This window comes from Mesoplodon mirus (genome assembly GCF_964341445.2).
Source record: "Mesoplodon mirus genome assembly, chromosome: 3".
Classification (NCBI taxonomy): Eukaryota; Metazoa; Chordata; class Mammalia; order Artiodactyla; family Ziphiidae; genus Mesoplodon; species Mesoplodon mirus.
Genome location: NC_138978.1, coordinates 74162958 through 74188476, shown reverse-complemented (window position 1 = coordinate 74188476; position 25519 = coordinate 74162958).

Below are 25519 nucleotides of genomic sequence, written 5' to 3'. Positions count from 1 at the left end.
GATGTAAGTATAAAATCACTTCAACTGTACAATTAGAGATTCAATTTAATGCTCCAGAGAGAAACTTAGCAGCACACATTTAAGAAAGTCAATATTTAGAAATTGAATTTTTAAAAAGAATGAAATAAATATTGAAGACTAGTAATCTGCTTTATGAATGTCATGGTATTTGTTAAAATTCCACATAAGTATTTCAGTAGTGGAGTGACAGTTCACCAAATGAATTAGAACACCATATAATTATCCTTAAGTAATGCAAACGAAGATCCCATATGACTAGTGATAGTGGCATATAATGATAGTGTCATCTCTCCATTTAGGGTACAACATGCCATCAGAGAAGATGAGATGAATCTTAAATGGATGGGTAATGCTCCATACTGCAAACTTAACAGATTATGACATCAGGCTGATACCCAATCCATCTGTTAGTGCGCAGGACAGAGGACATATTGTTACGGTGATTAGGCCAGGTGGTACTGCATTTGATATCACAGCTGTGCTAAACTTCCATGCAGAAACCTAAAACCATGTGAAACAGTCCTTGTTTGGGGTCACACTGAAAAGAAAGAGCAGCAACTGGGGTATATTCTTAACAAGTTCTGTAAAGAGATTCTTTAGTTAAAATTAAAAATTAAAACTTTTGCAATATGTTATGCGGAATGAAGATTTAAAGTCTAGGTTCTGCTGTTTGCTTCCAGATTATTATACGGTATAATTTTTGAATTTCTGATCAATTCATTCAGTCATGCAAAGCCAAAGGCAGTTATGGTATATGTAGAATCTGCTATTCAACAAAATATTGAAATGATTCATATATAGAATGTAGTTTAGTTCTGGAACACAGTATGTTCTTAATAAATGTTAGCTATTAATTTCATTAAGTGTTGTGAATTTCTAATTTCCGTGTCTCTTCTCCACACCCTGTCCTATCCTTAGTTATTTAATTTAGCCTTCCTGAAAATAGCTGTGTCAAACATATTCATATGCGTATGGCTATACATGCACATATGAAATCAAGAAACCTCTACAGTTAGAATTTTCCTTCTGATTCAGAGGTAGAATGAGGCCGCTATTGCTTTGATAAGGTGGATCACAGATTAATAGCAACCATAGTTTATCCAAAAGTTACCTTTGTGTGAAATTTTAACAGGGTATTCCCTGCAGAGATATGAAGCTCCATGGGTCCCAGGCTTGAAGAGGGAAGTTTGGGCTGAATTTCGGCATCCCCTCATCTTCCTGGACGAGAGTCTTAGACAGGGCACAACCCATATTACCTTATTCAATGCTACTGGCTAATGGAATAAGCTGCCTGCCTGAAGCAAATACCAAAACAAGAAAGCCAGAAATCAGTGGTAATGTTTTCATAGTAAAATTTACTCATACTTAATAAGGGATATGGGAGTTTAGAAGTGCCAAACTGATAGAAAATTAGTTTGACTGGTTTATTTATGTAGACATGTTAATTGTGAAGGGATGCCATGGCCTCTTCCACTTCAGGTCTATATCCTGAAAGAGATTTTGCCTGTAAATTCAATCATATCATATTTAGTAAAGAACATCTTTATTAGATTATTTTAAAGATGAGAAAGAAAAGGGCAAGATGACTCACAAAGCAGTATGGCTTACCCCATAATTTATTACATAAGACTTTCTTTGTACTATTTAAAAGTAATCCTGAAGATCTAAAACATGTAATAAATTGTAATTTTGCTGAAACACTTCAGAACTGGTTGAGGCCAGTCAAGCATCCACACTGCCACACAGTTTCTTTGTATATTACTCTTCTGTATGCACAATAATTCTCATAAGATGTTGAAAACAAAAACAGGAGCTCCCTGAGAAAACCATAATTCAAAAAGAGACATGTACCAAAATGTTCATAGCAGCCCTATTTACAATAGCCCAGAGATGGAAACAACCTAAGTGTCCATCATCAGATGAATGGATAAAGAAGATGTGGCACATATATACAATGGAATATTACTCAGCCATAAAAAGAAATGAAATTGAGCTATTTGTAATGAGGTGGATAGATCTAGAGTCTGTCATACAGAGTGAAGTAAGTCAGAAAGAGAAAGACAAATACTGTATGCTAACACATATATATGGAATTTAAGAAAAAAAAATGTCATGAAGAACATAGGGGTAAGACAGGAATAAAGACACAGACCTACTAGAGAATGGACTTGAGGATATGGGGAGGGGGAAGGGTAAGCTGTGACAAAGTGAAAGAGCGGCATGGACATATATACACTACCAAACGTAAGGTAGATAACTAGTGGGAAGCAGCCGCATAGCACAGGGAGATCAGATCAGTGCTTTGTGACCGCCTGGAGGGGTGGGATAGGGAGGGTGGGAGGGAGACGCAAAAGGGAGGGGATATGGAAACATATGTATATGTATAACTGATTAAATTTGTTATAAAGGAAAAAAATAAAAATAAAAAAATAAAAAATAAAAAAAAATACTGATATTCAAAATAAAAAAAAAATTAAAAAAAAAAACAGGAGCTTTCTTTGGGTATATGATGGGGTGGGGGATGGGGAGGAAGGGGGAGAGGCTGAGATTGTTTCAATAAAAAATGAATTCAAAATGCTAGCGATATAAGTAAGAAATGAAGTACTTCCAAAAGTGATGTTTCTTAGTGTTAAGAAAAAGTATCCAAAAAGTTAAATAAGGCATTAGCATGACTGCATATCTTTCATATCTTTCATATTTTTCTGGAACACTATCTAACAGAGCTTTCCAATGATTATTCCTCAGGAGACTGTGCCTTGTTTTGATGTTCTATTGATTAGAAGCTAGATTTTGTTATATTTTATGCTAACTTATGGGTTTTTGTCTAGGAGAAATGCAAATGATCCCTACCATGGATAGACCTAGATACTAATGTTTACTGTTTTATTGCCCTGTAGGACATTAACCTGTTTAACTTAGCAAACTTCTTTGAGCATCACATTCCTCCTCGTTAATTATTTACATCTCTCTGTCTCTTAACACTCATTGAATTGGCTTTACCATCTTGCAGTTCCCTCATGAATGAATTGAATAAATATTTGGCATATATTTATTCTTTATTTGAGAGTCACATTTTAAGCTTTTTGAAAATTAAGCTTTGACACTAAGAATGTCCTTTGTGAAAAAGAATGAACACCTCTCCCTGCTTCATGATCCTCTATATCAATGTTGAACATAACATTATAAATTTAATATATTACATTATCAATGTTTAACTTTAAAATAATGAATTACTAGCATTTCCTTAAACGACACTTAAATCTATTAATGAGTGTTTCAAATATGTGAAGTATGCAAAATTTTAACATTTAAGTTTCCCCCCAAAATCTTTACAGTCTTCTTGAAATAAAGTCCATTTCTGTTCTCCGCTGGATTAGATGACAGTACGATATCTTTGAAATGTACATGTTAATGTATTTTGTAGGGAGAATTAATTCAGAATAAATAGATCTACACCAGTATAGACTTCATGCTCCAAACCAGGAGAATTAAAAGGATTTTGCTCACTGACAAGAAGCTGAAGCAATTTTATTATAAAATTTATAAAGTAACATTTTCTAATTTGATTTGAATGTTAAATCCCATGGGAATATAACATGTATTTTGCTATGTCTACAAGTGATATTTTTTAAATGAAGTTCTGAAATGTCATCTGTCCTTTTTTAATTCTCATGAATAGTTTTTGAAATCCTGTTCCAGTGTATTATTCCTGAAAAGAAAATTAAAAGGAATTTGTTCTTAGCTAGAAAAAATAATCACCTAGAGTAATGTCTTTTAGCCTATACTTAGAATCATTAAAAACCTAGAGGTGTCAGTAATTATTGTTAGTAACCCTTTACTCTGCTTTATGGAGCATATTCCCTGTGATAGTGGTATTTATAAGTTAAAGAGAATTAACAGAATTCTTGATAAAATCAACTCCCTACTATGTGTGAGAAATACTGAAGAAGGACTTCAGAGGAGTCAGAGCTCGTAGTGACCTGCCAGGTCATTGTCTGAGAGACTTCTTGAAAAAAGTGAGATATGAGCTTGGCCTTGAAAGATCATGAGGATTTGAATGGTCACAATGTTGAAAGAGGACATTTTAAAGGTGGAAAAAAGGAGTAAAGGTATATTAGCAGGAGTATATATGACTGTTAGAGAAAAAAATGAGCAGACAAAATTACTTAAAATTAAATGTTTATGTAGGAGAGAAATGGCCAATATACTTCATTTTGAATGTGAGCTCCAAGACATTGCTGATAGTTACCTCAACTACTTGTGTTCAGAGGGGCTCTGAGATTAGATTCAGGCTCTGAAGGAAAGAGAGTTGTCATTTCTGAGGAACACCTGCCATTATCACAGGAACTGGGTTCCAGGGCAAGGGAGTTGGTGATGAGGAGAGCCATGGTACCAAGTTTCCATGTTTTGGTTAGTCATGTGGAGGTCAGACTGTCAGTCTCCATCTACAGAGAAAGTTAAAGAGAGCAGCTCTAGGATAACTTCAAACTCAGTTTCTCCATTTCTATTTGTTCTACATTGGATAATAACAAAATGTCAGCAAAACTATTGAGTCAAATTCTATTCATACTTCTTAGCTTACTGTAAATTTTTCTCTAGCTTTTTGAAACAGTGAGCAATTTTAAATGCTGTACACAGACTTTCTCTTCTCAAGCTCTAAGTCAGATTGTTAATGTGACATAGAACACTGAAGTTACACAGAAATATCCTAAGGGCTTTTCATTTGTACAAACATGGATCTGCAGCAAGGAATGGTGTCTCAAGGGACCAAAAAGAAAGTCGTATAGAGCAGTGACTTTTATAGTTCAAAAAAATATATTAATGGACAAATACTGAGGCCCTGACTTTGAGATAGGCACAATTATATTGTAGGAAAAACTTCCCTAAAATTATTTCACATATTTCCCTAGTAATTAAATTCTCCAGCAAATATATAAAAATGACCATTTCTTAGAAGGGCTCTAAAGCAGCATATTTATTTTATTGGTGTATCAGCCTCATAGGTTATCATTAGTGTTGCTAATACTGCTTATCAGATTTCAAGTAAAACCCACTATATCTTCTCATTGTAACAAATTTGAGGTTTCTAAAAAAAGTGGGAAGGAAATTTCTGCCTTTTGCTTTTGTTACAGTAGAAAGTAGGCTTTCTTTTAATTGAAAAAAGTTAAATTTATCAATATAAAAATTCATATCTAATTAGATCTTTAGATAAAATTTTTTTTTTTTTTTTTTTTTTTTTTTTTTGCTGTACGCGGGCCTCTCACCGCTGCGGCCTCTCCCATTGCGGAGCACAGGCTCCGGACACACAGGCTCCGCGGCCATGGCTCGCGGGCCCAGCCGCTCCGCGGCACGTGGGATCCTCCGGGATCGGGGCACGAACCCGTGTCCCCTGCATCGGCAGGCGGACTCCCAACCACTGCGCCACCAGGGAAGCCCTAGATAAAAATATTTTTAACAATAATTGAATTTCTATTGTGCATGGAAAATTTAATACTCATTCAAAAAATAATCTCTGCAGTTTCTCTTATAGAGCCAGGCCTAGTATAAATTTAAATTTTTAAAAGAATCCCTTATCTTTACAGTTAAGGAGTGCTGGAAATAAAATTTGATTTTAACAAGGAATAATAATTGTAATAACATTAATAAATGAAACTCCCTCTACTACTCTAATGTCACTGTAGTAAGGATATATACACCCTCATAAACACAAACACATGTGCAATACATACATATCTCTACATATTTCATCACTGAGAAATGGGTCATGCTCTGCATATTTGACCGCAACTTGCTTTTTTCAGTTAGCAATATATCAAAGGCGTGTTTCAAGGTTAGTATTTATAGATCTATCTCATTAATTTTAATGGGCACATACTGTCTATTGATGTACCTTTGTTTATTTAGACATTCCCCAAATGATAGACATTTGCGTTGTCTCTCAGTCTTTGTCATGGCAATCAGTGCTTCAGTGAACATTTTCTGTGTGTCTCTTTGATATGTGATGGTTTATAATAGAAACTAGAGGAGACATTTCTGGATTCAGCAATTACAACCCAATTTTCCTCAATGGAAAGGCGATTTTAACCAAAACAACATGACAGAACTCATTTCCCCACACATTTGCCAACAATGGATACTATCAAACTTTTAAAATTCATTGTCTGATAAAAAAATATTGTTTGAATTTGCCTTTCTCTGAATATTAGAGAGGTGGATACATATATATATAGGCACACACATACATATACATATCTCTCTCTCTCTCTATATATATATATATAATGTTTACCCACATTCTCTTAATTCTCTTTCAATTTCTAACAGTATGTCTGTAGTCATATAGCAGTGTTAAAATATTCTCTAAGACCTTATCTAATAAAAAATATATATATATATTCAATTTTATATTAATATTTAGAGTTTGATTTTATACATTTAGTTTAAATACCTCTGAGGAAAATTTTCTGTATACTTCAAAAATGGATAGTCACTGTCATAATAATTTTTGACATGCCAACATTATGATTCCTAAATTCAATGGTACTTTTTCCTCTGTTCTATTCTAATTCTATTGTATTCTACTGTATTCTATTCTAGTCTATCCTATCTTGTTCAGTTCTATTCTCCAGTACTAAAATGATTTTATAGTGTGTTATTTAACAGATACAATAAGACCTTCTTCATATTCTTCTTTTGAAATAATTTTCTTTGCAGTCTCATTATTTCATATTCCTGACAATTTTATCATCAGCTTGTCCAAATTGAAAAGTATTCCTTTAGAGTTTTCTTTGGGATTACACTGAATTAGTAGATTATTTCAGTAACCTGTTATCTTTCTAAAATCATGTCTTGCCTTCCAAAAATATGTTTCTCCCCTATACAGATTGGTTTTTTTTTTGGCCTTGCCACACTGCTTCCAGGGATCTTAATTCCCCAGCCAGTGTTTGAACCTGGGCCTATGGCAGTGGAAGTGCATAGTCTTAACCACTGGACCTCCAGGGAATTCCCTATCCAAATTTTACAGATTCCTTCATTTGGTCTTGTATGATTTTACTGGATTAAACTCTAGATATTTTACATTTTTGTCCTCTATTTTGTATTAAATCACTTTTATGCTTTTGGGATAGTAGCTATAACAGGAGGCACACCTGTGTTGTTCCTAAGTTTATAAGAATGCTTTTAATGTTTTATTCTTAATAATTTTACTTCGTGTTCTATAAAACTTCCTTTAAAAATAGGTTTTCTGGGCTTCCCTGGTGGCGCAGTGGTTGAGAGTCCGCCTGCCAATGCTGGGGACATGGTTTCATGTCCCGGTCCGGGAGGATCCCACATGCCGCGGAGCGGCTGGGCCTGTGAGCCATGGCCACTGAGCCTGTGCATCCGGAACCTGTGCTCCGCAAAGGGAGAGGCCATAACAGTTAGAGGCCTGTGTACCGCAAAAATAAATAAATAAATTAATTAATTAAAATAAAAATAAAAATAGGTTTTCTTCTATTGTTCTTTTGTAGATGTGGATATGTGTGTGTATGCATTCACACACATGCGTCTATATATATATGGAAAAGGCATGTGTTAGTAGTTTTTAGTTTGAAATGATTTTTAATTTATCAACACATTAAAAACCCACTTTATTGAGGTTTGATTGACCAATGCTTTATATATATATATATATATATATATATATATATATATATATATATATATATTCTTTAAATGGTCATACTATGTTACACATTTAAATTTGAATCAAAACTTTTAATTTTGAGCACACCTTCTGTGTTGTGAGATGAGTTATACTTGGTCATGATCAGTAGTACTTTACTATTTTAGTATAGTACTACTGTAGTTAATCTTCTAGTATTTTAAATCTTTAATTGTATGATTATATATGAGGGCTATCTATATTTTATATTTCTGTGCAATATAATACATATTTTTAATCCAGTGTTGATGTTGGTATTACAACTTTGAACCATGCATTGGAAGTTTTTGCTTTTTTCCTATGCTCTTAATGAGTGTTTCATATATTTGAGTCCTTTTTAGTGAATTTGCATTTTTCTATTAAACATACATTTAATTTGGATTTTTCAAATTTATGTGTATTAAGTAGTATTTAATATAGTTTTAATTTTATTCAAGCCCCCTTTTGTTCACTGTTTGTTTGTTTGTTTGTGGTACGTGGACCTCTCACTGTTGTGGCCTCTCCCATTGTGGAGCACAGGCTCCGGACACTCAGGCTCAGCGGCCATGGCTCACAGGCCTAGCCGCTCTGTGGCATGTGGGATCTTCCTGGACCGGGGTACGGACCCATATCCCCTGCATCGGCAGGCAGATTCTCAACCACTACGCCACCAGAGAAGCCCTGTTCACTGTTTTATTAAGCACTACCTTATGTCTTCACTAATCCCTTCTTTCTACTTCTTTGGGTTAATTTGGCTATTCTTGTTATAACTTCTTGTATGAAAAGCTTATTTTGATATTTTCAGTTTTTCTTGTTTCCTAAACAATGCACTTATGATTACACAGTGGCCTCTGAGAAATATTCTGGTTACACTGATGAGTTTTGATATGAGTCTTCTCATTTTCAGTAATTTCTAAATAGGGTATAATTTCTATTTCTATTTTCTTTTTGATCTAAGAGTTATTTTCTGGTTTCCAAACGTATTCAATTTTTATTTTACATTTTCCCCCTTTTGTCAACATCTATTATATTCCTATTGTTCAAAGAATGTTGTCTCTATGATTTCTAGGTAGAATTTACTGAGAGTTTTTTCTCCTGCAACATGGTTAAATTTACTTTTATAATTTTCTTTTTTTGTGTGTGTGATATCTTTGTCTGGTTTTGGTATCAGGGTGATGGTGGCCTTATAGAATGAGTTTGGGAGTATTCCTTTCTCTGCAGTTTTTTTGGAATAGTTTCAGAAGTATAGGTGTTAACTCTTCTATAAATGTTCGATTGAATTTGCCTGTGAAGCCATCAGGTTCTGGACTTTTGTTTTTTGGGAGTTTCTTTAATCACAGTTTCAATTTTGGTACTTGTGATTGGTCTGTTCATATTTTCTATTTCTTCCTGGTTTAGTCTTGGGAGATTGTACCTTTCCAAGAATTTGTTCATTTCTTCCAGGTTGTCCATTTTATTGGCATATAGTTGCTTGTAGTAGTCTCTTATGATCCTTTGTATTTCTTTGGTGTCCAATGTAACTTCTCCTTTTTCATTTCTAATTTTATGGATTTGAGTCCTCTCCCTTTTTTTTCTTGATGAGTCTGGCTAAAGATTTGTCAATTTTGTTTATCTTTTCAAAGAACCAGCTTTTAGTTTCATTGATCTTTTCTATTGTTTTCTTCATTTCTATTTCATTTATTTCTGCTCTGATCTTTATGATTTCTTTCCTTCTGCTAACTTTAGGTTTTGTTTGTCCTTCTTTCTTTAGTTGCTTTAGGTGTAAGGTTAGGTTGTTTATTGGTGATTTTTCTTGTTTCGTGAGGTAAGATTGTATTGCTGTATACTTCCCTCTTAGAAATGCTTTTCCTGTGTCCCATAGGTTTTGGATTGTTGTGCTTTCATTTCATTTGTCTCTAGGTATTTGTGTTTGGAATAAAGTCTGTATATCTTTAGCTATATGACATAAACCAAGGTAATTATATTTTAGATTTCTTGGTGTTCTTACATCTTTCAACCTAATTTTTTATTCCAGTCAGATGTTTGTTAGGGTCTTCCACCATGATTGTGGATTTGTTAATTCCTTCTAAAATGTATTTTTTTTTTTTTATTTTTTTGTGGTACACGGGCCTCTCACTGTTGTGGCCTCTCCCGTTGTGGAACACAGGCTCCGGACACGCAGGCTCAGCGGCCATGGCTCACGGGCCCAGCCGCTCCGTGGCATGTGGGATCTTCCCAGACCGGGGCACGAACCCATGTCCCCTGCATTGGCAGACGGACTCTCAACCACTGCGCCACCAGGGAAGCCCTAAAATGTATATTTTTATTTTAATTCTTCGCTCCCTTCTTGTAATAGGTGTACACATTTACATTCTTCACCTTGGGGCATTGCACTTACTCCCAGTCAAGTATGTGGAGTGTATATCCCTGATCATGTGACTTGCTTTTGCCATGCACTATATTAGGGGATGGGCACAAACAAAGGCAGTAAAAATACTGTATTATTTGGCTTGGGATCCTGTACATCTGCTCTCTGACTGAGAATAGCATTCCCCAGATGACTACAGAGATGTCATGCCTCCAGAGGCTGCATAGATCTTTAACAAGAAACATAAAAGATAGTTGTTGAAAGTCTCTGATATCTTGAGTTTTATTTTATGCAGCATAAGTGCAGCAGAAATATAACTAAAATCAAAACTCATTACAGGATTAGATTGCTAATATAATGAGAACTAAAAATAATGGCATTGGCTTTGGGTAGGAGTGACAGACGGTGATGAAACTGTTATCGGGGGATGAAGAACTGGCCAACTTTGCTACACAATGGTGAAACAAGTGGAGTTTAAAACTATCACTTAGGATAATCTGGAAGGCAGAAAATAAACCTAACTCATCTGTAGTGTTGGACAAAGAGATTTCATGATAGAATGTTGCTAACATAGGTGATTAATTTGAAGTGCATTTTAAAAGTGCTTCAAAAAATGGATTGTGCTCATGGCACATGAAGTTGCTTGGGATCAAATATATTTTTTAAAAAATATATAAAATAAATTTTTAACAAAGCTCTATTACCATTCTGGATTAGATGAGACTGTGACTTTCAAATATTGAAAAAGACATCTGCCCCTCAACACTGGCCAGGCAGAAAGCAGACTAGGAAATCTCCTCAATTTTCAAGATGTACATAGTCTGCCTTGTTATTTTCAGATGTGGCCAAGGAAGGATGATGATAAAGGTTGTTGCAAAGAAACAGAATGGAGACCTATACGCATGGAGGACTAGACCTATTTAAAGAAGTATTCCCTACCCCAGATTAAGGGGTTCTGGCAATATTTGCTCAGCAAGCTTTCTGAATTGTTATTAACTACTTACTTTTGTGTGCCTCCAATTTTCTCCTTTTTAATTTTTTTTTTGGTTTGTCCCTATTTCATCATTATATATTGAATATATAGAGGGCAGGTTATTCATTTATTTTTGTTCATCGTTTTCTGAATCAAGAGGAACCACATTTGAACCTGACTTAGACCATAAGGTCTTAGATACTGAGCCAGGTGCCGTGATTTGATAGTCTTCCGGGCTATCTCAGCATGCAAAGGGGGTATATTTGGGGAGTGAGAGTTAACTGTGAAAAAAAAAATGCCTTACTGCTCATAGATCCAGAGTTTTACAGTACTTTTATCTGTAGACATAGAAAGTTCTGTTAGACAGTGAAATACAGAAAAGGTCTTTGACCTATCTCAAATAATGTATATTTAATTCTTCTTAAGCCTAAGTCATATTTCAGTACACTGAAATATATTGCAGAAATATTAACTGAAGATGATTATTAAATGACAAACATTTGTAAAGTGAAAGAACAGGATGAAATTTAATAACATGTTCCTGTAAAGACAATAAACTGAAGAAAAACTTAATAGAATTGGAAGTACATATTTTTATCTAATGGGAATTATATGAACATTGGATCCATGTGAAGATGATTCCATTACAAACACAAAAGACCTCTTTATTACCCGCCTATGGAGACTGGTGACCAGACATACTAGAAAGTAAAAGTATTTTTTTTTAAATAAAGAAAATCTTAAAAATTGAGAATTGTTACCTTATCACATTACAAAAAACTACTTCTTTAGGTCTAAGACAATTATTTATTATATACAGGGATGTTCTCTACCTTCATCACTTTGTTTCTTTGTCATATTTTTTTTTCATATAAGTACTTACTATAGTACTGACATTTATTTAAAAGCAAATTCTCAAAGACTTGTAGAATAATCACAATGAAAAAAGTGCTGAACTATTTTATGAGGCAATAATACAGTTCTCTTACTGCAAAACTCTAACCAGCCTTCAGCCTTATAGTTTATCCACGCAGGAAACAGATTATTGCCTCATAAAACAGCTCAGTGCTCCTATTATGGTTTAAATATAATTGTGTTTAAAGACCTTGTTGATTCCATTTAGCAAAATTAGTTTTTATCTTATTTCATCATAACAATGGCTTCTAATAACCTTGATGATATTTTAATGTGTGCCCAATTATATTTTCAAGAATAGTTTTTTTTAAGTAAATTTTCTACTAGAAAATTTCCAGTCTTTCTTAGTAGGTTATTTTAATTCACCATCGTTTTTCTTCTGAGATAATTTAACTTAATAAGAAGTTTATTATTTCTTTATTTAGACAAATAAAAAGCAAAAAGTTAACTAATTTTTCTTTATTACATATTCATCAGCAATGATCAGTTGGATTTCAGTGATGTGCATTTAGTGTTATTCACTCTAATGTTAGGAAATTTGGGATGTGAATCCAGGTTTTAGTAATTTTAAGATGTGTGACCATGGTTGTTACTTAATATTCTAATATTGTTTCTTGGTTTATTAAAAAATGGGAATATTGTAACAAAAATAGAGCTATCTCATAGGAAATTTAATGAGAATTAGATGGCCTAAGTGTTCAATTGATATTTTTTTCTTATGTGTGTTAGTTTTACGTTATTTTATATGTAAAAGTTATTATAGAGCTCATACATGCATATAAAAGGAAGGTTTTAGGTAAAGAAAATCAGAAGAAATCTGTTCAAAGGATATTTTTGGAGCAATTAAGAACTACAGGCTGCAGAGCAAGAATACAAAAAATAAATCATCTTCATAGGATAAATTTCACATTTTTTTTTTCTAACTAGAAAAGGGATAAGTTGAGACTGAGCCAGAAATCACAGCAGAGTACAGAGATGAGTGGATGTCCTTTCATATCCCTTAACCAACTTGTTGATAATCTAATTGTTGAGGCCCAGAGAATTTAGTTTCTATCAAATATTACCATTAATTGTAGAGCACTGTTTTCATTTGTAAAGATTATTCTTTTTCAATATAGCAACTGCTTTGGATTTTATGAATGGCTGTTTGTGCTGTTCCTCTCTCTTGCGAACTGTGAAATTCTCTCTGGGCACTAATTCAGTGATTGCCTATCCCTTTCTTTACTTGATAATCGTAACTGTAACTCATGTTATTCAGATTTTTTTCATACTCGAGTGCATTTTATTAAGTCAAATTTAAATACAGAAAATCATGTAAGTTCTATTTTTTTCCACAGGAGATTATATGTCATTTAGGAACCAGTCTTTAATTTCCTTTAAAGTGAAAATTGTAGATTTTGTTAACAGAAATTATCCACCTAGTGCTATGTGAAGTAATCATTTGAACTCATAAGCACAAGAAATATTAATTATCAATTTATCTTATATATCAAAGGCATGTTGGAGTGTCTGGAGTGATGTACAGTTTAATAAATTTAGTGCAATTCATAAATATTTTAAAAAATTTTCTAACACATGGTAGTTATTAGGTTAGGAACACAAAGTATAAAAGGTCTTGTTAGTTTTGTCCTTTTCACTAGCATTGGTTTTCAATTATATTTGAGAACTTAGTCACTAAATATTAATGTGGCTTAATTTTTCCCCAAACTTTTTAGGAGCATACTTCTGGAAGATAATTTATAAGTGAGCACAATTATCATCTACTCCCTAACCTGAGGAAAGTTGGGAGAGGAAAAGAATTAGTGGTCATGACTATCAACAGTGAAGCAGAGAGGAAATAGAAAATAGGTTCTCTTACCCCCTGGAAAACATATGGTAGCTTCTCTAACCAATTGTGTACCATTTTCATAACATCATTTTGATGACAGCAAAGGAGAAACCAGAGTGAAATCTGCTTGCTTCGTTATGTTACACATTCCTCTTAGGGCCTAGCACTACTAAGATTCTGAGGTTTTATGTATTAACATTTTCTTGGTCCCTTGAAAAATGACATCAGTGAAATTCACAGAACTTGCTACCATCTCTTTCATAAGGGTATTGTGAAAATGCCCATTAACATTTATAGAGTGCTCTGAGCGCCTACAAAGAAAGACATTACTTAAGAACAAAGTAAATAAATTTAAAAGCAACATTTAAATATTTGTAAATGAATCAAACACATATGCATTAAAATGTAAATACAAGTATGAAATTAAGCAATTAAGTACTTGGCTAGGCCTACTTTTTAAGTTTTGTGAAATGGAAACATTTTAAATGTAGTTTGATAGATTTTATAAACTTGTGTAAACAAGTTTGCCAACCCTTGATATTATAAATAAATATTTTGTTATGTGTATTCAAAGAAATTCTTCACATTTCTAATAATGATCTCACACATTTTCAAGAGAAGCTCATAATGTTAGAAATATTTATCTCAAATAAAGAAATTATTGTTTTGTTTTCATTAAATATTGATTGCAAAGATAAGTCTCATTTTCTGTCCATCAACTGATATTTGTTTACAGATAATGGTGGTCTTTATTACCCCTATTAGACATGCAGCAAATATTTATTGAATAAGTTTTTGGAGTATGAATGCTGAAATAAGAAATTACAGGTTGGCTCAAATATCAGTGGAGTCAATGTCTAGCCATGGAACCTCAAACATGACATTTAATGGACCTCAGAAGACTGAAAACTTAGATGAAAACATAGTGGTTACATAGTCTTGGCAGAATACATTGTTAATGAGTCTTATGCGGATGCAATTTATGTAGTAAAGTAAAAGATAAATTGCATTGTATCCCTTATTTCTCCTCCAAACACTGCTCAAAATCATTTCAGTATATTTGAGAAATACAGCTTTGAAAATTCATATTCCTGATCTGAATTCACAAAAATCAGTTTGATTCTAGATAATGTATGTCATTTTGGCTACTTCAAATTTGAAGGGTCTTTACTCTTAAAGCCATTAAATTGTCAAGTTTAGTACATTGTCTTTGAAAACATTCACATAAAAGAGAGTTTTATAAGTAATAATTATCACTTATGATAAAGGTGGGAAATAAAATCATTAAGTACTAACCATGTGTCAAGCCCTATGCTTTCTGGATATTATCTTATTAAATCATAGCCACCATCTAGTGAAGATATTACTGCCATTTCACAAAAGGGAAAATTAAGTCTCTGACAGTTTGAATAACTTGCTTAAGATTACATACATAACAAATAGGAGACAGACCTAGAATTCAAACCCAGATCTGTATGGCTTCAAATCCAATACTATTCTCCTTATATTCTACTTCCTACCATGATAATCCATTTTCATAGTAGTTGTCATGACTGCAGAGATTCTCCTAGACGTTAATACTTTGGTTGTAGCTAAAGAAACCAGGTCTATTGGCTTTCTAGCACAAAGAATTCACTTCCATATGCTAACTGATTAACCTGTTGGAAAGTAGGAGTGATTTAATTTAAGTTTGACAGGGTAAACTGATTTAGCCCAACTCCATGTAGAGTTTTTCCTGATTTATGGAGGCCTAAACTTTATACTAGGCTTGTTTATTTCTTCAGACTATATTAGAAAAAATAGAAGGGAATGAGAGAGAACACCTAAGAAATCCACAAACTATTTACATCAGTGGTAGATAACACCTTTAAGAGCAAAATAGCTCTCAGGATGAAAAAAAAAAAAAAAAAGCAAAAACTGTGGTTTTTCTAGTAGACCTTGGGAAGACATGGGTGTTCATCTCACTCCACCTGAAAGGTAAAATCAAAGATGAAAATAAGTCTTCAGTAATACACAACTAAAGCAATCTTTAATTAGGTGGCAATTTCAGAATGAGGAATGAAGAAATACACATAAAACTGTATTGGCTAAATCCTCTGTTCACTTGTGAACCACTTTTACATGAAATGTTTTAATTTACTCACCTCATGCCATTTTCTCCCATGGTGTTGGGGGAAAAGGCCAAGGAAGAGATTACGTGATTAGAAAAGTAGTGTCCCTTTTGTTGTGCACATAATATGTTTCATACTTTTTAAATACTTTATATGTACATGCTATTGTATTTACTGTTTCAGAAGTTCAGTCAATTTTTGTATCCTCAATTTACCGAAGAGAAAATAGTTTCTGAAATTAATATACCTATAGTTAATCAACTAGAAAATGTCAGAACCTGGATTTCAGCCCTGTTATGTTTGATTCCCAAGCTGTGCTCTTGACTTCTAAAGTAAGTCTAATTTAAATAAAAGTTTCTAACCTAGGAATTAATTTGAAGTGGCAAAGCAGTATTCTAGTCAAGCCAAATAGGAGTTTAGATATAAAGGCCAAAAAACCCCCTAAGTTAAAACAAACAAACAAACAAAAAAACAGTGTTATATGTCCTGTGGCAAGTATCTCTTAGAATCTGTGAAATGGTAAATAACAGGTTAGAATTCAAGGACTCATATATGCTGACTTTTTGTATTATGATATTACTGACATTATCATTATTCCTAATGTAAATGAGAAAACTGAGGCCCAGAAATTTCTCATCACCCATCTGCTATAATTTGGGACTTCAGCAACAATTTATCTCTTTTCATTTTCTTTGATAACAACACAATATTTATGACTCGATATTTATCCCATATCACCCACTTCTGTTTGGGAAAAGAGTGTTAGCTGTCATCTTCCTTTCCCTTTTGTCTTTATAACCAAGCAAAGAATCAATTTTCAAATGTTAAGTTGATAAGACAAATGAAAGAAAGTTAGAAGTTTCTATTGAAACTTCAGTAGTCTTTCACAGTATGACTCAAATTCATGAAAGAATAACAATGTGTGTTTTATAGCTTGTTTTTCATTATTTTCTATTAACTTTCTTTACTCTGGTCTTTTTATTTCTTCTCAGCGATAGGCTCAAACTGAATAAGAAATATTGAACAAATAGATGAACATGTATCTATATAAAATGTATAGACTGTTGTATATAAGAAGATAGTTGACATGGGGGGGGTGGAAATATTTTAAAATTATCCCAGGTAGTCTTTAGCTAAGAATGGGGATTTCAGAAGCTACTTGAAATATCAAATAGAGATATCATAAATGACAAACAATGAAGACATTGCATTTTAAATGTGAAAATCTGAGTAGAGGAAGAAAAATCTGTATATTAAGAAAAGTTCTAGGCAAGAGTAAAGGTTAAAAGAAAATTTAGTTGGTAGAGAAACCCTTGGTGCAGGACTTTGAAACAGTAATTTATAATGAAAAATCATACCTCAACAGGAATGATCCTGTTAAACAAGTAGCCAAGAAAGACCTGAGGAGCATTACTACTTACTGTTAATCAGATGCTAGACTGATTGCAGTCATAAGTACTAAATATCAACTTGGTTAAGGACACATTTTTACTTATTCAAGAATCAGAGGAGCAGGAATCACTCTTTTTTTCATTCATTAAACAATATTTGAGTGTTCCTTTGTGCCAGGCATTGCTCTAAGTGCTGGGGATATAGCAGTGAACAGAACGGAAGGAAATCTTGGTCTTCAGGCAGGAAGCCCTATACTGTCTGAAGCCCATAGAGAGGTGGAATTGCTGTCAAAGCATATTGGTTGAACTATTTCTTAGTTCTTCCTAGGCCCATTTAATAAATGTGTCCTTAATTCTTAAATCTATTCTTCTAAAATCAATTCTTCTAATCTTCTCATAACAAATCAAGGTTTTGTTTTTGTTTTTTGAGATTTTTTCAAGCAACTACAGGTCTATTCTGAGTCTATTTATACTACCTAATATAATCAAACCACATCATAATACCTGACCTGAATCCTATAGATCAGAACAAATGGCCATTCTAGAAGGCAAATAAACTCACTAAATAGTAAAATTGTAATTATTCATAAACCGTAAATTCTTACAATTTTCTCACATTCAAAGGCAATGGTTTTTTTGAAAAATGATAATAGGTATTCTCTGCAGTTTCTTGGTTTTCTGTTTTAAGGCACTGTGTCCTGTGAAATGTGATGTTTTGTGAACTTGAGCTGGATGTAGCTTTCTGAAAAGGCCAAGGAGAAATTCTAAACTCTTTTTTGTGATATATTCTTGTTCCCATCAGTGACCTCTTCACTGAGGAGAGAGAGAGAGAGGAAGGAAGAAAGAAAATGAGGTTTTCTCTGATGACAAGTCAATTTAAGAGAACACTCTGATCAATGACTGTACTGGGCAAAAGCAAGAGGTTTCTGGTTTCTTTTAAGGGAAAAAATGCCAACACATCCTTGATGGCTTGTAGTCTTTGAAAGTGGGGATACATGTTCTCAATAAGGCATAGGAAAGTTAAGCTTGATTTTTGCATAAGGACTTCGTTTGTGGAGCATAAAAATATCCCCAGTTAATGGCCAGGAGAGAGGAAATGAAGCTTAAAAATTACATTTTAAAAATTCATTAGAAAAGACATAGTAAATGAACATTATCTTACTAGACAAAAGTTGACTTCAATTAACAACTAAAACATTTAAAAAATACACATGTTATGTCTTTATTGAACCAATGGGAGGATTAATGTTGAAAATTATGCTAGATTATAAGATTTATAAACCTGTTGCCTCTCCCTAGGTAAGAAGTCTCAACATGAAGGATTTTTGAATATGAGCTTCTTTTGATACAAAATACCAAGAAGAAAGGGTAAATTTTTAATTCTATTTCATGCAGGAAACGAAATTGCCTATTAGATTTAACATAGTGAGTGGTGTGCAAGCACATCAAGTAGGGCCAGTCATGTCTCTATCAGTGACAACTTCTTGTAGAACTGAAATCGTTTACTCCGAGAAATCTGGTTGCATTAATGATTTCCTACTTCCCTTATCTAGCATGTAATGAGGTCATGTTTTCCTTTGTTCACAATGTTTTACAATCAGCTAAATGAATAACAGTAATAATTTACTTTAATATAGTACTTCCCATCAAAGTATTTTAAAGTGCTTTTGTGAAGAATTAAAGTGTTACAGGGTCCAGTGATGTATACGCTATGTTATTATTCACATTGCAAAGGGAAGATATAAAGAGCTTAAGTGGCTCTTCCCAGATCTATGGAAAAATCAGTCAAAGATTCATGAATTAATTGTAGGAATCCTGGCTCCTAGTTCATTGATCCAAAGCTGGACCTCATATTTATTAGATAGACATATTTATCTTTAAAGGCTAACCAGAAGCATACATTTCTTACAGCTCTATTTCAGCTTAGTAATGAATAATAAAAAAGAATTGTCAGGGTAGGGCAGGGTTGAACTGCTAGATTTGTAACAAGTTTTACTGTTTTTTCCAAATATAATATACTTGGAAGAAAACAAGATCTTTTGTGTCTATATCACTCTTTCTCAATTTATTTGTTTGTAACAGAATTTGCCTGTCAATGAACAAAAGGGCAATCATTCTTTTTCCTATTTAAAAAATTTAAATTTAGGTTAAAAAAGATGAATAAACAAGGAACTTCTCGCTAAAAAGGAAAAAAATAAGATTTTTTTTTTTGCCACTGTTACATTTAAGAATAAAATTAAAGTTTCACCTGTGAACACTTGGCTTGAAAGGAAACAGTTGCTAAGTTGCTAAGGGCCTCATATAAATATTGATATCTCTGGATTTCCATACATATGCGCACACACACACACACACACACACTTTTCATTGGTGCCTTATATCAAAATGGCTTTTTTGGAATATTATAATCTACTCAGATACTTTAGGTGTATATTAATCTTTACTTACATGATGAACACTTCACCTTGTACAATATATTTTATTAAGCATAGAAAACTTTGAAAAATACAAGACAATTGCATTTTCTGGGAGTAATCTGAATATCAAGTCTAAGTAATATCTCATGCTGTGCTAAACATCTGTTCAGGACATACACTTATTGGTATAAATGTTGAAAACTCAAAGGCCATGATTCAGCAGTTGTGCTCCTTGGTATTTACCCAAAGGAGTTGAAAGCTTATGTCCACATAAAAACCTCCATGCAGATGTTTATAGCAGCTTTATCCATAATTGCTAAACCTGAGAAGTAGCCAAGATGTTCTTCAGTAGGCGCCTAGATAAATTGTGCTTCATCCAGACAATGGAATATTATTTAACATTAAAAAGAAATGATCTGTCAAACTGTGAAAAGTCATGGAGGAAAAACTTAAATGTATTTTACCATGTGAAAGAAGCCAAGCTAAAAAGGCTACATACTGTATGATTCCAACTACATGGCAGTGTGGAAAAGATGGAACTATGGAGGAAAAAAAAAAATCAGCGGTTGACAGCAGTGGGGTAGGAAGAGATAAATAGGTAGACCACAGAGGATTTTTAGAGCAGTGAAAACACTCCATAAGGTATTATAATGATGGCTATATGTCATTATATATTTGTCCAAACTCATAGCATGTACAACACAAAGAGTGAACCCTAACGTAAAGTGTGGACTTTGGGTGACTATGATGTGTCAATGTTGGTTCATTCTTGGTCACAAATGTACCATTCTGGTGAGTGATGTTGATAATAGGGGAGGTTACACATGTGTGGGAACATGGAGCAGATGGACCATCTATGTACCTTCCTCTCAATTGTGTCATAAACCCAAAACTGATCTTAAAAAATAGTCTTAAAAACCCCCCACAAAGGGCCCGAGTTGTCCTTTTATATTTTTGATATTTTTTTGTGTGGGACATCCAAAACAAATATCCCAGACTGCCTGAGGTGAGTCTAACTATACCTCTTCAGGGATATTTTTTCTTCCTATGATGAACTCTGTTCAGGATATTTATGACAGGCCTGAGAGGAGAAGAATCCTCTGAAGCAAACTGTACTCAACAGCTCAATCACTTGGTAAATCATTTATATTTATTTCTAAACAATAGGGAGGGTGGTAGATATATCTGGATTCTGCATAAGTGTTTTGAGGCCTTTCTTCAAATTCTTTCCTTCTACAACACTCCCTAATTTAATCTAAGTGTTTCTTTTTTGCTTATTATGTGAGGTATAACAGGGGGATACAAAGATAAATAGCACTTAGTTCCTGCCTCCAAAGAATCTAAAGCTTGGGCACAAAGAACATCTAGGATACAAGGTGAAAAGTTGCATACCATGAGATTGAGTATCAGTCATACTCAGTATGGAGAGTCAAGGATAAAATCATAAAGCAAATGCCATCTGGAAGGTCTCTATGGGTATTCAGTACAGATTGAAAAATATAAACCAATGCATAAATAAGACATCTAAAAAAAACAAAGATATACAAGTAAAAATTACTGATTAAGACATGTTTACAACTATTGCAGTCATTCAAAAATATTTATTTGGTGTCTATGTGTCAAATACTATTCTAGGATATTAGAGAGAATGACAGGCATGTCCATTAGGATGCATGTATTGATAGTTTGGAAGAGGTAGGGGGATAGATATTATAAAAGTTTCTCTGCCATTTCAGTGGTAACCAGTAAAATGAAGGCAATGTACAGGGGGTTGTGATTGTGTCTGACAAGGACATCTAAGCTAATACAGAGAACTATGGAGATCTTCACTGAGAATGCCACATTTAAGCTGAGATGAGAGAGATGAATAGAAGTTTGAAAGAAGGAGCACTGTGCTTTGTAAGTTTAAAGAAGGTCAAAACCCAAGAATGTTATTAACCTGGAGAGGTAGAAGAGCTGATGCATCCAGAGAGGAGGGGGATAAGCAGCCAGACCATGTGATGCCTTAGTAAACTTGCTATGTTCTCTAATCTTTCTGAAAAAAACAATGGGAAACAAGTGAAAAGTTTTAATCAGGATAACAATATGATCAGATTTCAGGTTTTTAAAAGATGACTCTGGCTACTCTTTGAGAATGGATTAGAAGGACTAAGAATGGACATGGGAGGACATTTCAGAGACTCTGTCAGTTGTACAGGGGAGAGATGATGGTGGCTTGCATTAGATTCCTAGTGACATTGTTTCTGCGCTATCACCCATCTTTCATATCACTTTCCAAAACAAAAGAAAACATACTTGTTTCATAACAAATGAAGTTTCTTGAAGAGATCTAAATAGAAAGCCCATGCATATATTAGCCAACTGTGTAGTCAGTGTGTATTGATTGTGGGTTGTAGAGTGTTCTGCCTGTCTGTGTGTTTTTATAATAGTACAGGTAGTGCCTAAAGATTCATGCATTGATTCCCAAAGAGTCAGATAATGATCTTATACCCTAAAGAGGAAGACGATATTAACATATCACCATGACCTGTGAACATTTTCAGGAAGATGAATCTTTCAAAGCTTTTTAAATTAAATAATGTATTCCTTTTGTATTTCTAATGCTGGGAATAAAGCTTTGACTTTAAACCTAGAGTGTGTGTGTGTGTGTGTGGATAAACTTAAAAACACATGTCTCTTATTTCACACCTCAAAACATATATAAATTATAGGTAATGTGCTTCCAATTTTAGTTATTTAATATAATTTCTTCTAGAGGATTATTTAAGAATGTAATAGAATATCTTTTGAATAAAAATGGTATTCTATTTTTTATGAGAAATTCTTGCATTTAAAACAAATTTGAGATTGTTATAAATATCTCACTCTTAGTTTACCAAACAACATTACAATTGAGTAGAGAATAGTTTAACTGTGGCAATAGTATGAATCAGCTTAACACTTTCCCTCCCCTCCGTTCATCTTGGAATGAGATAATGAGGCAAGACTATGTTAGTAGAGATATCACTTTTAGCCAAATAATTCATCTGTGAATAGCCCCAGATTGCAAAAATTACAGCCTCATTTAAGCATTATTTATGGTTAGTGTGAGGTTAAAACTTTGGCAATATTTCACAGTACATGGAGAAAAACTATTCATGGAAGCATATTTACACATTTTATAGAAGTGGATCAAGATGATTCACCTTTATAAAGCTAATTGAACCTATTGAATAATATTATTAAATTAGTCTTTAGGTCAATGAATATTATTTTTTAAATTAGGTGAATGTCGTCTATTAAATCAAATAATCTCTAAAACTATCTAATCCATCTCCTATCTGTTAATGGAGTGTTCCAATGTAGCCCTGAGACCTATGTTCTATTTTAAAATATAAACATAGAAAATTATTACATAACGTAAATAAATCTTACAATGCAATCTATCTTTCCAGTTCCAAATGCCATCCCATCTCTGGGTCATTTTCATGCAAATAATATGCTGTACTTGATGATAAGTAATTACTTATAGCAACAACTATGGAGGTTAAAAACAAAGTGCTTAGTCAAACATGAAACATACAGAATTAGATACATGAAACATTACGTATGCAAATTAAAAACAGACTCCTGTAAGTTTGAATTAAATTGTGAAATATACAGAAAAATTCCTAAAATGTTGTTCTTCACTCATCTATCTCCCTAGAGTCCCATTCATCACAGTATGGTAGCTGCCCTTGGTCATTCTTTCTCCTTTCACTGATTAAAATAAAAACAAAACCAGAAACCAAACATGCACACAAAACAACTGTGATGATGTATAATCCACTGAAGAAATTAAACAGACAAATAAACCATAAACAAACAGCAAATAAATGTTCTGCTGCCTAAGATTTAGAATAGTAATATCTTGGGGCTCATTTGTTTGCAAAAAAAACTAATCAGATTAATTTAAGTAGAAAAATATTTGTTCCCACCTATTGACAGCCTTGGAATTCTATCTTAACAGGTTGGATTTTCTTCTGAAGCCTAAAATCGTCAGCAGGTATTATAAGCAGGAAAATGATGGTATGAGTGGTGTTTCAGTTTTTTCTAAATTTAATAAATGGCTGTAATTGGTTTTGTAATCACACAAATAATAAATATTGATTGTAGATAAAAATACAATTCAGAAAAAAATAGAGAACAAAAATAGCAATACCTATTTTATAGAGTGATGAGAATTCAATTGCTTAAAATATGTAAAGCACTTGAACAGTGTCCGTAATGGAATAAACACAATGGTTGAGATATTTCATGATTATATGTGGTAAATTATACATGCTTATATTTTTCACTAATGAAGCTGTTTGTGGTTATCCTATTTTCCCATTGGATTATAAACTTGTTGAATACCAAGCCATTATCACTGACTGTTATTACTCAGAATCTTTACCACAGTTATGCATATAGTTGATATAAATAACCCTAGTAATTCTTCCTAATGAATAATCTTGCCAGTAAGATCTTATATATATATTATATATCTTATATATATAATATATATATATATATATATATATATATATATATTTATTTATTTATTTTAGTATACAAATTCTGTATGACTTGTCATTATAGAAAAAAAAAATTTTGTTTTCGGTACGCAGGCCTCTCACTGTTGTGGCCTCTCCCGTTGCGGAGCACAGGCTCCGGACGCGCAGGCTCAGTGGCCATGGCTCACGGGCTCAGCCGCTCCGCGGCATGCGGGATCCTCCCAGACCGGGGCACAAACCCGTGTCTCCTGCATCAGCAGGCAGACTCTCAACCACTGTGCCACCAGGGAAGCCCTAGAAATATCTTATAAATTAAAGTTTACAGTTAAAAGACAACTAATGTCTCTGAGTATAGTGACTAAGTTCATGAATTAGGATTCTTTTAAAATTTCTATAAAGAATACATCTATGACATAAAATATAATTGTATGAAGATAAATTGGTCATAAAATTAGGACAAAAAGTTAATGAGTGTGTTTGTCAGAAAGGAAATAAAAACAAGATTATGAAATCAGTGTGTACTAAATGTTTTCAAACTCTTATTCTGACTACTTTCATGAATGTGAACCCTAAATAGCAATTACTATGGGCATGCAAACCAGATTCTTATGTCATTTCTAATTTTTCTTTGCTGCCACAGAGATTAATTCTAGCTTGCTTTAAAGCCCTGGCCTAAGTTCAATTGTAATTAATGTCCAAAGAGGTATTAGAAATTTTGCAATTAGAGGACTGTTTCTATTCCTACTTCTCAATTAAGAGAATGTTTAGTTTTAACTAAATGGCATTAATGCCTCTCAATAAAAAAAATAAATTTTGGGGGCTTCCCTGGTGGTGCAGTTGTTGAGAGTCCGCCTGCCAATGCAGGGAACACGGGTTCGTGCCCCGGTCTGGGAAGATCCCACATGCCGTGGAGCGGTTGGGCCCGTGATCCATGGCCGCTGAGCCTGCGCGTCCGGAGCCTGTGCTCTGCAACGGGAGAGGCCACAACAGTGAGAGGCCTGCGTACCGCAAAAAAAATAAAAATTAAAAAAAAATAAATTTTATTTCAATCTCTTCTTTGTCAATATCTATGTAAATAATAAAGGGTTAGGATATGTTAGGATTTTATCATTAAAAATGATTATCTTCTACAGCATGAGTACAATCACAGCCTTAACTATGTTATATACTCAGTGTGTTTCATAAAAACGTTTTAGAAACTTTTTTGCAATTAATAATAGTAAATATATGAGTAGATAAAGTTACCTCTTTTATTTCAAGTGTATATAGAAATCTGTTTAGTTTTTGAAATGCACACTGCGTATAGGTCTCTGTGATAAAT